The following is a 14,570-nucleotide window of genomic DNA, read 5'->3' as shown; positions in this document are numbered from 1 at the left end:
GTACCCCCTCCATGGCCTCTGCATCAGCTCCTGCCTCTAGGTCCCTGTCCTCTTTGAGTTCCTGTCTTGGCTTCCTTCAATGATGAACAGTGATATAGAAGTAGAAGCCAAATACATCCTTTCCTCCTCAATTTGCTTTTTGGTCATGGTGTTTCATTGCAGCAATAGAAAGCCTGACTAAGTGTCTACCCTGTGTTGTGCTCTCTACCCATTCTACTGTCTGTCACGTGATCTTGCTCCTATGAGATGAGCTTTGGGCCTCGGTACCCCAGTGAGGAGACACAAGGATCTGAGCAGCTGGAAATTCACTGCCACCTATAGACCGTGAAATATGGCTTGGTTTCCGAAAGCAGCTGTGGCATTCTGTTGTTGGTTCAAGAAAAACCAGAGGGAGCTGTCAAACACACTGGGCTAGTCTTGAAGCTACTGGCTGCCTCTTTACCAATATTACTCAAAGTGTACATTTGCAAGTGACCTGGAACTCTGTTCAAAAAGAAAATGACAGCCTATCATCAATAAACATTGAGTGACAGAGAAGGTGTATTGGTTGTTGGGTCATTAATTCGTAATCTACACGGAAGGCATCAGGAGATCATTTATCACAGAGGCAGGTTTCCCTTAACTGCAGTGACATGAGAAGTGGCCTTGATCTTGTGAGGTTTAGGGACTCCCTAGTCAATGAATGCGGCAGTGAGATTTCTCTACTAATTCATTGCACTCAGAGACAGTAATCAATCTGGACTTGGAAGGCCAAATACCCAGAGAGCTCTTGTTGTTTCTGTTTTATTCATTTATGCCTTTATCACGCTTGATAAATCAGGTGAGAGGCTGGAGAGATGGCTCAGTGGTTAGGAGCACATACGGCTCTCACAAAGGACGTGAGTTTAGTTCCCAGCACCACAACCTCTTATAACTTCAGCTCCATAGGATCTGACTCCCTCTCCTGGCCTCCATGGAAACTGCAATCATTTGCACATACCCAACACAGACAACACGTATGTTTTAGAAACTAAAAGTAAATTTAAAACAAATAAGCTAACTAGCTTCAAGACCACAATAGGCAGTAACCAGCTATGCATTCCTGTTACCATACACACGTCAACTCAGTCACAAGTCTCCAAGTAATACGAAGTATAAACTTTTAGGGATTCCACGTTAGTTCCCCTGGGAGGGATGAGTGTCCTGGAATTTGAAACATGTAAGACATGACTAAACTGGTATAGTCTCAGGTAAGGTACAGTGGTTGCTCTATTTCCTTAAGTGTGGGTTTATCCTGCTTAGCTGTTTCTGAGTCTTTGGCTGGGACCATGGACTGGAAACACCACTCCCGCAAAGAATTCTTTCTCACCACATTCCAAAGTTACAATGATTCTGTACCTAGAGTGTCCTGTCAACTCCAAGCTCAGCACTTGTATCTTAACTGCCTCTGGTCTCCATCTTGATATCTTTCCCCTTCTACTCATGATGTCCCTTTGATATACATACTCTGGAAAATCCACCCCCACCCCCCGCAAGGCTTTAGAAAACAGTGTATTTGCTCACATCCCCACCTTTCAAGATCACAAAAGCTCTGTTGAATCTGCTTAACAGATCAGCATGGGAAGTTCTCAAGAAATGGCTCCCAAATCACACAAATGATGAGATAAAGACTGTATCTAAGGCTGTCTAACTTAAGTCTTCCTGTATTCATTTCTACCTATTTTTATAACTTTAAATTTGATATTGTCATTTTGGTTTTTTTGAGACAAGGTCTTATTGTATAGACCTACAGGCCTACAAATCACTATGTAGCCCAGGCTAATAATAATAATAATAATAGCTCACACTAATGCACCTGCCTCAGTCTCCCTAGTCCTGAAATTACATGCTTGGTTTACACCACTTTCAAATTTTCCTTGATACTATTTCATGGTCAAAACAATATTAACAGTACAATGCCTTCGACTTGGTAAAGAGAAAGTGTCTATGGAATTCTGGGTGTTGTGTTTTGTTTTTTTTTATGCTCACATAATTTCCTTAAAAGTCAGGAGTAAAATCTATAGGACTTTGGACATTCAATTGTCTAGAGCTAGGGAGATGGACCAGAGGTTTAGTGCTTGCCCCAAAATTGTGAAGAAAGGGGTTAAGATTCTCAGACTTCACATAAATTTCAGAAAGACAAGGGGTCCAGTATAACTCCAGCCTTGCAAGATAGATATAGGACATCTCTGGAGCAAGCTGGGTAGGTAGACTAGCCGTATGGGTAAACTCTGGCTCTGACTGAAAGATTCTTTGAACAAGGTGGAAGAGTGATGGGGAATGATTCAGGATATCCACCTTAGGTCTGTACACATACAGGAACCCATTTATATGCATACTTACACACTTATGTGTACCTTAAAAAATTGAAACACAAACACACATATATATATATACATACATGCATCCAATGTATACACACACACACACATATATATACACATGCATACTATGTACACACACACACACATACACACACACACACACACACACACACACACACACACACACACACGAAAATAATAGTACAAGAAGAAACGTTGGAAATCTACTGGTTACTTGGCAGCTCAGTGTAGCCCAAGCTCCACTCCCATCAAAGGCCTTCAGTACTGGCCATTGACCCTCCTCTGTGTTGTCACACATTACTGCTGACCGGCTCAGTGTCATGGGATCTACAGATGCCAGACTGGGACTCTGCTGGATTCTGCCCCATCTACCCTTCCCTTTGCTGAATTCAGCCTATACTCTTTGTTGTCAGGGGAGGAGCAGACTTCTGAGTTCTGCCATTCCTTCTAGCACATCACTGAGCTCCAGAGTAAACTTAGGGGGCCTCTAGAAGAATGTCTGTCTGTATACCCTCAGGACATACACATGTTGAGGAAACAGGATTTATATATTGGAAGAAAAACTCCACATTTAGCCACAGAACCCAATAAGAGTTTATAATCATGATGATTGGAGGGAGGTGTAAATTTAAAAGAAGAACTAAGAGAAAATATATACTAAGCCAGTGGATAGATGGGTGCTTAATGAGCAACAGGTTCCCCTCTGCTGCAGAACTTCTAGGAAATTCAGGGAAAGAAATGTAGAATCCAACTCATTTTTCTTTTACCATTAATGTATTTGAAATAATACAATCTTGCCAATGGCATTTCCTCAAAAATGATTAATGCTTGCATGCTCAGAAAATAAATTGGGCTACTGACATTATATATTATATATATATATATATATATAAAGCCAACACCACAGACCTAAGATAGGCCTCCTAAGAACAATCCTAAAATTATTATACATTCAAGCCTCCCCAGCCAGGTAGCCACATTCCATTATTCTGCACTTGGTTTTGAGAAAGGAACATGCCATGCAAACACACATTTCTTTATGGAGAATGCACTTTGTAGATAATGATGCCGTGATTTGAGTTTTTTGAGGTTCACATTTCAGAATCTGGTATTTCTGAATGGGTTTTTATAACTGTGTTGTACACATGTGTTCACATGTGTATGTACTCTTGACTGTAGTGGTCAGGGGACAGTTTCAGGTGCCATTACTTAAGTGATATCCATCTGTTTGAGGCAGGATCTCTCACTGGCCTGGAGCTCATCAAGTAGGCTGGGTTGCCTGAAAAGACAGTCCCAGGGATCTGGCTACTCTACCAATTTTGTTTAGAATCTGCATCTTGAGTTGGCTTCCAAATCCTTTGTGATGCATTTTACTGCAGTCTTTCAAACTACTGTGGAGCATACTATGAGAAATGAAGCTGCAGTCTGCCACACTAGCAACCTTGAAGATGCCCTTTGAAAAGAAAAAAAATGTTCCCCATTTTTCTTCTTCCCAGAAGTACATACTGTAGAATTTCAATACTGGCCTTTTACCATTACCCAAAAGCTGTATTTGTGCAAGAGTCAACATTGCCCATGTTCACAAACATTTTGAGCGAAAACATAGCACAAAGAAATGAGAGTCTACAAACAAGTGAAGAATCTAAGCTTTCCATTATTTGTGGGTCTGTATGGTTTTCAGGGAGATCTTTCCTGAAAGAGGAAAGATATTTTAAAAATTCAATAGCACGATATTTCCAGTAATGCACAGATCCTGAGACATGGAGGCATGCCGGGAAGGAAGAGATTATGAGCAGGTCTGGGGATCACTTAAAGGAATGACTCCATCATGAACTGGCGGTGGGGGAGGGGGAGCTAAAGCTGCATCTCCACCAATGGAGGCACCTACCTGAGTCAGCAGAGGGCTGTATACACAGGTTAGAAGTGCAGAGTGCTGGGCAAGGTGCATGCCAGGGCCACTGAAGGCAGCCTAATCAAGCTCCACCTGTGACATGCATCCGAACACCTCAATGGAAACAGCCCAGTTAAGTACCAAAGAACGTTTTAAAAGTAGAAAAGAAAAGAAAAAAAAAGGATGGGATTGCCTTTGCTTTACATGGGACATGTGCTGTTTTCCCTCGTTCCTCAAGGTGTTACGATTCCAGGAGGTACATGTACCCTGAGCATAATGGGAAGAGGCCCATATCACCATGGTGATCTCTAGAGTTCCTTTCCTCTCCGAGAGAAAGAAAATCACAAACTTCAAAACCTTACATCAAGTCCAATGAAGGAAGGAAAAGAAAATAGAGCCGTCTTGATAGAAAAGTGTCTCCAGTGGAAACTGGGTGTTCACCACCTGAGAATAGTGTCAGATTTGCTCTGGTGTGAGTTGAACTACAGCATATGGGGAAGGAGGCAATGTCAGGTGTGTGGGTGGCCCCTTTGTACAATCGATGCATCTTTGCCTATAGTTCTGTGTGAACATTGCCCACGAATGGTTTATTCACAGGGAAGGACTGAAGTCTCTTCAGGTGCTGGTGGGGACTAAGAACCTTACAGTGTACCACGGGAATCTGTGCCAGCCCGCAGCTCTGCTCCCTCTTGCCTCTGTGCCCCTGAAATTCCCTTCATGCCTTTCTGCTTGGAATCATGGCTCCAAGCGAGTTCATCTTCTCCTTCCAATGCTATCTGGGAATTTATGATGGAAGGAACTGTTACGAAAACGGCAAATTCATGTCCTCAGTATTCACTTGCAGGCTAAAATAATGGGCGGCATCCAACGACGCCACAAGCCCATGGAAAGGTACAACCCATTCTCTTGAACATATCTTAGCAAGTTATTTATTGACTTTTATATTTCCTGGGACACATGAAAAAGCAGTCAATATCCATATTAAAATGCCTGGAGAATTTAATTCTGGTGACATTTTTTCTTAAATGGAAATTTTCTAAGTGCCAAAAAATAGCATTTACATTATTTGTTGTGCTCCACAATTTCACCATGATAATAAAATATTGTTTGGATATAAAAAAGATCTGACTAAACTAGCCTGGGTGGTGTCCAAACCATCTGTTTAGGTCCAAAAAACACTCGTAGGGAATAAATATGTCTATAATGAGCTTGTGACTTTTAGATTTGAAACCTTAAGTGCAGAACTCAGTAACAGTCCTCAGATGACAGCTTTCAGAGATCTCTACCCAGGAAGAAAACAAGCAGCGGCCACAGCTAGTCACGTGCACTTGCCAAGGAAACTACATCAGTGAATGTAGGTCACAGATGGAATTCCATCCTTTCAAGGCTACAGTGTCCCAAGTGAGAATTTGAAAGCCATACCTGATTGTGTTCCCAAAGAACTGAGCCATCAGGTGGCTCTTTATGGGAGAGAGCCAATCCTTGAGCAGGGCCCCTTTCCTCTCATAGATGGGTAGGAAAGACTTTCTTGGTACTAATTTTTCCTGCTGTAAGCCAGGCACTGGGCCAGTCAAGGTTGCAGTAGGCAGCCGTACCAGATTGTTGCTTCCCTGGATGGGGATTTTTTGCTGAAAATGGACACCATCTTTGGAATCAAACACTGATTTGAATCCAACACCTTCTAACTAAAAGCCACACAAAGCAAGTATATCAGGACCCTGAGCAATCAGTGAATAAATGGATAATGAATTCAAAACAGGGGAAGTGAGATGACTCCAGCTGAAGGTTTGCTGCTGGGTGTATGTGGATGAAGAGCACAGGGGTCAACAAGAAGAGAAGGGTGATGTCAGTCACAGCCATGTGGATGGTGAGAAGGTATCATTATAAAAGGCAATGAAGCTGGTAGATGCTCTGGAGAATGCCCACATACTGTCATCTAGTCAAAGGCAGATGTGATTTCTATACTGTTAAAATAACTGTAGGAGAGAGCTGGGGACACAGCATTTCCTGTGTAAGCCTGAGGGCTGGAGTTCAGATCCCTAGAATCCATAAAAGCCATGTGGGCATAGTAGCCTGCCTATAACCTCAGAGCTCAAGAGGTAGAGACAGGGGACCCCAGAGCAAACTGTCTATACCCATTAGACAAATCTGAAAGCTTGGGATCCAGAGAGAGACCCAGCCTAGGTTAAAAAAAAAAAACTGGCATGTTTGAGGAAGATACCTGATGCCAACCTCTGACATCCACAAGGACACATGCAAACATGCACCTACACACATCTGAACACATATACCACAGTGTGTGTGTGTGTGTGTGTGTGTGTGTGTGTGTGTGTGTAATAAATTAACTTATTTAGAAACATCTTTGAAGGTTTCCAACAATCTTTTTTTTTGCACCTGTGTATGCATAAAAATTAACCCAGTTTCAGATCTTGCTAGCTCTATCCAGATGAAGTACATTCTAAATGTTTTCAAGGATCAATGCTCAGATAAATTCTAACAAAAGAAAGGGAAGAAGACAGGATGCTACATGATCTGATTTAAACTTTGTCCCTTACAGATTTCAAGTTAACTGATCTTATTGAAATATGTGGTGAACCAGAGTGGGCATCTTCATTCTTATGACCAGTAAGGTGTAGGGGAGTTAGTTACATTGGTAGTTTCTATGTGATGTCCTGGGTACTTGAACACCTGATGATGCTCAGTCAGTGGTGCCCTATAGGGAAGTTTAGGGGGCATGGCTTGCTGGAGGAAGTTGGTCAGTAGCTGGGGGCTGGCTTTGAGATGTCAAAGCTTTGTGCTTTCTCTGCTTTGTGCTTGAGGGTCAGCGTGCTGGCTCTCCGTTTCCAGCCTCCTGTTCCAGTGGCCATGCCTGTCCCCATGCTGTTCCTGCCATATGGCCTCTAGCCCTCTGGAGTCACAAGCCACAGAAGCCTTTCTTTTATAAGTTGCCTTGGTTATGGTCTTTGATCATGGCAACAGACAAGTGAGAAACTTATTCTGTGTTTAGGTGTTTGTGCACAGATGGTCAGAGATGTCACATTGGTAGCAGACAAGTTTGTGAGCCAATTGACACAGGCTTTGAAGTACAGCTTGGGGAGTAATTTAATACTTACCTACAGCCACCTTGTGACACTTGTTAGCCGGAGAGCACTTGAGAACATGAAGCATCCACGGATGGATCCTACCTTCTTAGAGAATGAAGTCAAGAGGCAGAAGATAAGCAAACACTTGTCTCTCTTCCAGAGGGACAGAAGAAGTGATGTGAGAACTAGGAACGGAGAATGGAAAAAGTCAAAAGACCCCACAGGGGACCAGCCAGCCCCTGAGACAACATTATCTTGTTAGATATTAAATTGTTGAAGATGAGAGAACTGCATGGCAGTTCTGGCAGGAATGGTGGGCAACTCTTATAGCAAGGAGACAGACAGACAGACAGACAGACAGACACACCCACATCTCAAGTCAGGAATGTGTGTGGATGGAAAACACAATGGAATTAAGAACAGAAAAACCAAAATGTTCCCTGTGTACATTCAGAGAGATGTCCATGGCTCAAGGAAATGCTTGGCAGAAAGACTCGTGTGGACAAGGGGAGCTTGATTCCTCTCAGTCCACTCTCTATCATAGAAACATTAAAATAGCAAAAAAATCAACTTGAAATAAGGAAGGAGCTGTAGAGCTCTCACACAAATTTAAATGGCCAAGTCCAGTGATGTATTTGTCAACATTAGATAGTTAATATGTTGCAAATGAAAGCCTCCAGGTAGGAGGAAATTCCTCTAGAAAGCCAATACATAGAGGTATTAATGAGATTCTAGTGGTTTTTCTTAAATGGCCTTTTGTTTTACTTGCTTTTTGCTTAAAGAATGTTGCGGCTTTCTAAGAATAGCATTCATTACAGGTGGGTTGTGTCATCCTGCTCACCTATGGCTCTCCTTTATATATTTGCTCCATCTGTTTGCATAGTTTATAATATATTAAATACTACCTTGACCAAAGCCAAAAGAATACCAATCTATGTCTTTAAATCCAATCACTGCCATTATTAGTTCCTATCATTTATGTGTCATTTAAAAAGACCTTAAATATCATGCAGTTAATTTTTGCTGAAGACTCTGGATCCTGAGCACACCTGGAGTTCCTAGCCCCATTGGTGGATGGGAAATCCGGATACCAGAGAGTTAAATACCTCTGTAGTTCTCACAGCTGGTGAGAAAGACTTTTTGGCCCTTGGTTCTGTGTGATTTCCATCAACACTGAGTTTTGATTATTCCAATCTATCCCACAGACCAGCTCTCAGGGTCACAAGGGACCAACAAGGGACCTCGAGTTTTCCAGGGCATTTTTCTGCCTCTCACATGGTCAGCCTTTGAAACTCTGGATCTAATCAGGCTTGGACTGATGGTCTTTTAGAGATGGAGAGTTTCATGTCTTCTGCTTTCTGGTGGTTTTCTTACTCACAATGAGAGTCTGAGGTGATCCTTTAAGCATTGTCCTCTTAGCAAATCTCAAAGCACTCTAGATGCAGTCAGTAACCAGTGGTTGGTTGGAGCAGCTATATCTTTTCTTCAGAACAACTAGAACTGTAAGGTAACTTAGAACAGGCAAAAGCAGTGTAAGAGCATCAGCTTCCACCAGGAACCCAGGGTTCAGCATGCTCACTGTTTGGTCTGTCCACCCAACCTGGTGGGGTCCTTGGGCTTTTCCCATGTTCATTTCCCAGGTGAGCATGGTGTGTCTAAAGTCAAGTTCCTGTATGTGCATGCGTGTGTGTGTGTGTGTGTGTGTGTGTGTGTGTGTGTGTCTGTGTGTGTCTGTGTGTGTCTGTGTCTGTGTGTCTGTGTCTGTCTGTGTCTGTGCACATGTGCTGAGATGGAGAAACAGCAGATCAGGGAAAGGAATGAAGTAGGAATGGAATTGTTTTTATTATTTGTTTCCCTGTTTTTGTTTATGAGGATTTTTCTCCTCATCTTAAATATCCTACTAAAAATTGATTAAAAAACAACAGCTATACAGTAAAAGTTTGAGGTGGAGAGTGATATGTTTGGCATCTATGTAACACTTAATGAGGTCAGGAGCATATGTTGTACCTTCTTCATTCAAGTTATGAAATTTGGAGAAGCACAGCCAAGGGTCTGCAGGAGCTCTGACAGTCTGGTCCTGTGGTCGCTACAAATCCTCTGGTCCTGTCACCCTCTGGCCTCTCCTGATGCCAGGCTGCGTGAAGATGTGCACCAGGCTATGGCCCTTTAGGGGGCACTGACAAGTACTGGGTGGGCAGATATTCCTACCTGAGGTGCAGGGTTAGGAGATTCATGGAGCTTCTTGCAAATGGATTTTGCCTGAGAGAAAGCCTGGGTTTCTGGGTGCTGAGTGAATCTGCACTCAATTCCCAGGGGGCCTCATGCTCAGGATCTGAGCTGCAAACAGGCTTCAAGCGAGCTCTCAGTGTAGAGGGCTCATGGGGGTCTCCTGAGCACATCAGGTTAGAGCTCACTCACCAGGACTCCGGCCACTGAAAATAAGGTGAAGAGTCACATGTCATTCGGCAGCCAGCCCTTGCCTTGTAGAGTCTCATAAACCTGCCATGACTCTAAGGCAAATGGTGGAAACATTAAGACCATGCAGGTAGACAACGCATATGGAGAAATTCATCCAAATTTATACTTACTGAAAAATGACTATAGATATTGTTTATTGCCTGAAATAAAAAAAGGTGAAATTAGGTGTGCTAGTTAGTTTTGAGTGTCAACTTGATGGGATCAGAAGTCAAGTGAGAAGCAAGCTGCTGGGCACACTTAGGAGAGATTGTCTTCATCTGGATATTTGAGGTGGTAAGGCCCATCCTGAATGTGGGTGTCAGCTTCCAGGGCAGTTGAGTCAAAAAGGAGGTCTGAAGGAAGAGCTTCTCCCCTTGGCTTGCTTGCCTTCATGCCTCTCAGGTGACTTCATCTACACCACTGCTGCCACCAACATTCTCTCACTGGTATCAGAACACAGCGTCCTTCAGCTTCATGTGTGGACTGCAGAGCAGTGGCTCTCCAGGAATCCTCCAGCCTCAGCTCCAGTTTCACACTACAGAGGCATCTGGACTTGTGCAGCTACTGGGTTCTCAGCATTTCCATGATGACAGCCATTGTTGGACTCCCCTGACCAGGCTGTGGAAGCCAGTCTACAATCTCCCTTTAAAACACCTCCATTCTACAGTTCTGTTTCTCGACAGAACCCTGATTAGTACACCTGCTCACACCAGTTCACTCTGCTGGTGGATACAGTACAAGAACTCTCCCCCAGTTCTTCCACAGCCTCTAAAATGTTTGGTGAATCCAAAATGGGACCCTGGATTTCTCTCTTTTTTTTTTCTGGAGAAATGGTACCCATGTCCTGGCTCTCTCACACGATGTGCTGGTTGACCTGTGTTTGCCTCACAGATGGACCGGGCTCAGGGAAACCGTTAGCTCTGAGCCCTCACAACCTGGGGACAGGCTCAGATGCATGCCACTCAAGTCACCTCCAGGGCACTTAGAGAGCCCTGGGAAGGCAGTGGATGGGCACACACAGGGGGGAAGCTCTCGGAGGATGTTGGCAGCAATTCAGTTGCCAACCAGCTGCAAAAAGCTTTAAAGGACAGTGTTGCATAAAAAATGAAAAATGTTGATTGAGGACATATTGCCCTTGATTGAATGCTGAGGGGAACCTGCTGGCGGAAAAATAGAATTGGGGGGGGGGGCAGGAGAAGGGGGCAGGGCGAGCTACATCTGCCCATTTTGCCAGCTGTGGAGAACTTTCTTCTGGTCCATCCACAGCGAACAGCACTGGGAGTGTGAATTTGTGTTGTTTTTTGCAAACACAGTCCTACAGGTCTATGGGGATCTTGCCACGTTTGCTTTATGTATGTCCAGTGCTAAGCTCCATACCTCTGTCTACACGAAAATACCTTCATAGTAGACTCCCACTGCAGTCTTCCCTGGGGAGTGTGGCTGCAAACTCCAGGGGGCATGCCAGGAAGGGGAAGGAGAGAGGTCCACCAACAACCTCTGCACCCGAGCTTTGGGGCTCTGCAAGCCACTGACTTCTAAAGGTGCAACCCGGTTATACTCTGAGTTGCTATTTTGTTCTTTATCCCTGTAGGAGATCTGGCTGGGGCCCAGAAAGTAATGGTGCTTTCTCTTCCTCCCCACAGTCAGAGAACAGAGTGGCTGTTCTCAGGATCACCCACTGCAGAGAGAGAAGACTCAGCCTAAGTTATCCTTTTCTACTGATAACTTTACCATCTCCTCCCAAAAGGCTCCATGTCCCAATCAAGACTTCATTCCCATTGAGTCACCAAACATGGCTGCAAGACATGGAACACCTGGCCATGCTCTACACCACATTATTATTCACCTTCTGATCATAAAAGTCACCATGGTGCAACAGCCACCCAAGACATTAAACATCTATTGGAGCCCAATGAAGTTTGAGAATGGCTTAGCATTGAGGGTGAGGGGCTGAGGTGCCAGTGGATGCATTGCCTGCTTGATTAAAGATGTGAAGACTAGATTTTTAAAGGTCAGTCTACAACCCCCTCCCCAGCTCCACATTGTTGACAAAGGCAAAGATGGTCAGAGACCTGTTCTCACTGCTGTAAGCTGGGTGCTGACTGTTTCCCTCATCTAGTGCAAGAGCAATGGGAGGAACTGGTGTGTAAAGCAATACATGCAGACCTGTGTCTTTCCAATGTGCAGTGCCGTTAGTCAGCAGTGTGGCAGTATCATGAGATCAATGGGATCATGAGATTGCAGCTTTGTGTTGGTGAAGTGGTCATTACATGAAGATGATCCTCTGACAGGGCCCCTTCATTGCCTGCTGCAAGAGCACCATGTCCCACCACACCACTTGATAAGCAGCTGTTAGACTGATAAGATAACTCTCTGAGGGTGTGGGTGGGGTATTGCTATCAAAGGCTTCAAGACATCAACCCTACCCTTAGGAGAGTATCATAAAGGAAGCACGCAATCTCCAGTAAATTTAGCTAAAGTTACATTTATCAAACCTCTTTTTATAAGAACAAAGTTTAGAATCAGAGGTCTAATTTAAAATATCTGAGTAGCTTCATAATGAAATACTATGAGGGCATAGAAAACGATATCGGAGAAGCTCAACTATCCACACAGTGGGAGGGTTTTAGAATATCTAGTGGTAAAAAGTAAAAGAGACTTAAACTCTACATTTATAATCATGGGTCTTCAACAGCTAAACAAGTGTATACACAGACGTCAGGGATGAGGGAAATAGCTCAACCACCTGACTGTGGTTTTGAGTAAAGCAAGAGGAGCTCTTCTCTTTACCTGTCTTTCCATGTCGACTTCAGCCTTCTCTTGAACTCTTATTGACCATTGAATACGCAGCAAAGAACGAACCTCAAGCATGAGAAAAGCCTGCGTAAGTTAGATGTAATATAAGAAGAAGAAATAACAGAACCACTACCTCACAAGGAAAGAATCGGGCCAGCAAAGTGGGAGGCCAGGGGACGAGCTCATTCCCACACATCTGAAGACTAGGGATCCTGAGAATTGCATTAGATTAGATTAGACTGCAAGTAGGCAAAAGCAGCAGCAGCAAGTATCCCAGGAGCCTCTGCTTCCTATCAGCAGTCATCCCAGGGTGGTCTCTGAGCCCTTGTTCCTAGATTCCTGTGCTCAGCAGTCTAGGACAATTGCTAAGGATGTGTCAGTTGCCACTATGTACTGAGCAAGGTCGTGATAGGTGGGTCAGCCGTATGTCATCAGCTGAGGTCCTTCCACACCACCACCTTGGAACACGTTTGAATCCTTCTGCGCGGGTGGAGAGGTGGGAGGGTGAGGGTGGGGGGGAGTGGGAGGGTGGGAGGCTTCTCCAAACAGCTGAGTAAATACTTCCATTGATTCACATCTAGGTCCCTAGTCAAATAGAAATGATGGGAGACCCCTCCCTGACCAGTGCCTAAAATACCTGCAGTTCATCTAGGCACAGCATTCTGCTGTGTATGTAAAAGCTTTAATTTGTCACTGCCTTGGATAGCTACAATGGGAGTAGGCATAGTTTAGGTACTTAAGTACATTTTGGTGAATTACAGAATGACTCTGGTTCATCAAAAGTGAAAAAGTGAGGTATACATTTTTAATTTTTTTATTGCATGTATTTATTTTATGTGTACAGGTATATGGCCTGTGTATACGTATGTGCACCACATGCATGCAATTCCTACAGCAGTCAGAAGTAGGCACTGGATCCCCCAGAACTGGAGTTGCAGATGGTTGTGAGATATCATGTCAATCCTGGCAATATTGTGTCCTATGCAAGAGCGGCCAGTGCCCTTAACCTCTGAGCCTTCTCCCTATCCCCCAAGGTATACATCTTAACATCCAAGTTGCTTTTAGGTTTTGCGTATAGTGGTGAGGGGGATACAAAGAGAGAAGAAATCCAGGAAGCATCCAACTCTATCCCTGATGGCTATGAATTCTCTTTGGCTCCAGTTGTGCCACATAATGGGCTGCCTGGCATGTTATGTTCACCGAGGATGGCATGGGTCTAGGGCAAGGATGCCTCTGGATGAAGGCTGGCTTTTCTCCTGGCTTCTCACTGTGGACCTGGGTCCTCTGCATTTGATATGCTAAGACGGAAAGGACCATCATTGGTCCATTACTGTCAAAGTGAAGGCCACTCCTTTTGCTTCAACATCAAGGATGTTTAACAACAGGCCCATATGGTCAATATACATAGGTAGGAGAGTTGAGGTGGTCAATACAAGCCCTTAATCCAACAATTAAAATAATAGAAATCATTGATTTTTCTGATCGGAGGTTTGCCATCATCCAGGGGAGGGAACAGGCCCCTGTGTGATGATGGATTTCAGTAACACCGCTGTAGTGGTTTCAGTGAGAATGTCTCCCATAGTCTCAGACATCTGAACATTTAGCCTTGAGTTGGTGGTGATGTTTGTGGAGGCTTGTCACAGGAAGCATGTCACCGGGGGCGAACTTGGAGATGAAAGTCCTGTTTCCTCTCCATTTCACTTTCTCTGTTTCATGCTTATGGTTCAAGAGGTTAGCTCTCAACTTGCCTGCTGCCTGCTGCCTGCTGCCTGCTGCCTGCTGCCTGCTGCCTGCTGCTACAATCCCCCCCCCCCCACACACACACACACCATGATGGACTCCTATCCTTCTGGAACTGAAAGCCCAAACAGATCCTTCTTATGAATTGCTTCCGGCCCTGATGTTTTATGACAGCAACAGGAAAGTAGTTAGTACAACAGCAGTCTGCATCTTGAGGAAGCCTTTTACACCCATGGGTCC

This window comes from Onychomys torridus, chromosome 21 (genome assembly GCF_903995425.1).
Source record: "Onychomys torridus chromosome 21, mOncTor1.1, whole genome shotgun sequence".
NCBI lineage: Eukaryota > Metazoa > Chordata > Mammalia > Rodentia > Cricetidae > Onychomys > Onychomys torridus.
Note: the sequence above shows the minus strand (reverse complement) of the source record.